The 2,535-nt window shown below is 42.7% G+C and overlaps 1 protein-coding gene across 1 annotated transcript in view; it reads left to right on the top strand.

The window, feature by feature from the left end:
- Positions 1–2,535, top strand: part of pdlim3a (PDZ and LIM domain 3a) — a gene marked incomplete at its 5' end in the record, with an annotated part of 14,148 nt that overhangs the window by 2,823 nt on the left and 8,790 nt on the right. The window lies entirely within an intron of this gene.

Below are 2,535 nucleotides of genomic sequence, written 5' to 3' on the forward strand. Positions count from 1 at the left end.
CAAAGATGTTTGTAATCGATATGATTGTGACAGGTGTGTACACAAAGAACGAAATCTTGTTTAACTCGTTAGAAATGGTCAGAAAGTAGCCTAGATAGCACTGTATACGATAACCCTGATCTTAAAAATGACAGACGTCCCACATAACGCAATTAACTAATTTATTAAGAGGAACAGCAAACAATGTATTAACAATATTTACAAGAAGAAGTTTCAATAGGTTATTTAAATTGTGTATACAAGCAACGCAGACACGATGAAACGAACTAAATTATTAAACACAGACACACACACGGGTCACGGATGGCCCGACACCTCTCACACTCAAAGTCTTCTTGCTCTTTGAAAGTAGACAGGACAGTGACAAATGTATTAGAAACATGGATTACGACGCGCTCCGACTCGCGGTTACGTAAACACAGGGTCAAAGTGTGCTAAAGCGTTCTTAAAACACGGATGACAAGCGACACACCTGCTTTACACATCTGAAAAACACATAATGAAACGGGTGCTCCACTGCGACTTGTTAAAGGGGGCATGGCAGCCCATCAAATACCCTTGTTCTACTCACCTATTTGAATGGCATTCGACGAGCCTTGCGTGCTAGCAGGAGGGTCATCCGTAGCACTAGCAGACTCCACGGACTGGCAAACGTTTGTTGAAAAATCAAAATAATCTAATTTAGGTAGCTTTGCCACCTTCTCCTGCAGCTCTTTTCTCTCTTGCCTTTATTTACTGCCACTTTTGTGTTTATAAGACATTTTCAACAGACTCGTGTAGCCTTCACAATAGGGTATAGCAGTCTTGCTCCTTTCCTATTGACAGTTAGCAGCCTTAATGTCACTCTGTTACCTTTCTCGCGAGACGAATATTTTAATGATCTGGTCCATTAACAGTGTTAAACATGTTACCCAGAAATCCCCATTGCAAATCTGAAATTCTGAATGACAAAATACCAAAGAAAATAACTTATTTGTTTCATTGAATCGTTTTTCTTTATTGTTTCTTCAGTGTATGTAGGTTAATCATGTGCTGTTGTTCTAAATTGCTACAATTTTTTTTTGCAAAAATAATACCCACCATGACGAAGATACGTACGGTATTATAGAAGTATAAATAGTTGTCGAGACAGCTAGTTCTATAGCTACAGTAGGTAGCGCTGAAAACTTTAGCTGGAGTACTTGAAGGGCTCGCGGACAGATCTGCCTGTTTATCTTGAATTGTCGCTAATGTGGCCTGCATTGAAGTTAACGTGGCCTGCTACGTTAGGCGCGAGTTTCGCATGAATAAAAAAAATAATAAAAGGCTTCAGGCCACCGGGCATTTGCCCGCCATGCCCTATGCCCAGTCCAGCGGTGTTTGGAGGTAATGGGAGGCTGTAGGAGAGTGATTGCAAGATCACAGGTCTGGCTGTGCTCCCGAGCAAGCAGGCCAGACAGCAGGGCTGACTGCAGACCTACAGACATGGGGAGAAAGACCAGGAGTTCCTCGGTGAGGCTTGATTTGCCCAGACAGGAGGAGAGGAGAGCCGTAAAAGACTCACGGGATGGGAAAGGCCTACAACTGCCTCGGAGAGAGACTGAGATCTGTAAATCTCAGCTTTTTCCCTATCTTCCCACAGGTCCCCAGCTTTCTCCCAGCTTATTTATAGCTGTGTGACCTTAGCAAAGTATCCCTAGCGTGAGTCTAAGAGTATATCTGCAGTTCAGATGTTGGTCTCTGGCAGGCTCCTCTGCCTTCCCCCATGACAGGAGAAGACAGGGTAGGATAACCCCACACTGATCCTGGGACATGACTAGGAGACGGGGTGCGTTTAAACCAGTGCTGGAACTTGACCTCAAGTCTCCACAATGCACTATGGCCAGGGTCCATGATGTTGCTATCTGAACCTTACTGTGAGTTGGATTTGTCATTCCTTGCGTGAGGGTGGATCAAGGATTTGGATGTGAAGCTTGTGCTGTGGTGATAATGCAATGCAGAGATGCTCTTGATCTTAGGACTGCTAGAGGGTTTAGTCTGCACCCCATCACTCTGCAAGATCTGTTTATTCTGTGTCTGTGTGGGAGGGAGAGAGAGATAATTCAACATCAACAGAGAGGGAAAAACATCCAATTGAGAACTTGCATTCACAGATCTGCAAAAGTATCTACAAAAGGAAAATATACTTCACGGAACAATACAGATCCGCACTTCCTAAAACAGTGCACAAAATATGAGGACATTGAGAAAAACTATTTAAAAAAGATTGGTGAGGTCCTCCCTGCGTTGCTGCTGGTGAGCAGTGAAGAAAGGCTTTCATACCTAAATGGAGAAAATGAGGAATGCCTTGTCCTCACTACTCAATACGTGAATTCTTGCCATAAACGGAGGCACAGCCGATAAACTTAAACAATTTAATATGTAAATGTGTATGTTTTCTTTTGGCTGTTGTTATTAGTATCCTGCTTCCTTGATGGTGATGATGATTATTTGTATTATTGTTTTAATAAAAATGATGTATTTGATGGGTCCTGTGTATACAGTGTACACATCCCA

The sequence above is a fragment of the Sprattus sprattus genome, assembly GCF_963457725.1.
Source record: "Sprattus sprattus genome assembly, chromosome: 4".
In the NCBI taxonomy this organism is placed as follows: domain Eukaryota; kingdom Metazoa; phylum Chordata; class Actinopteri; order Clupeiformes; family Clupeidae; genus Sprattus; species Sprattus sprattus.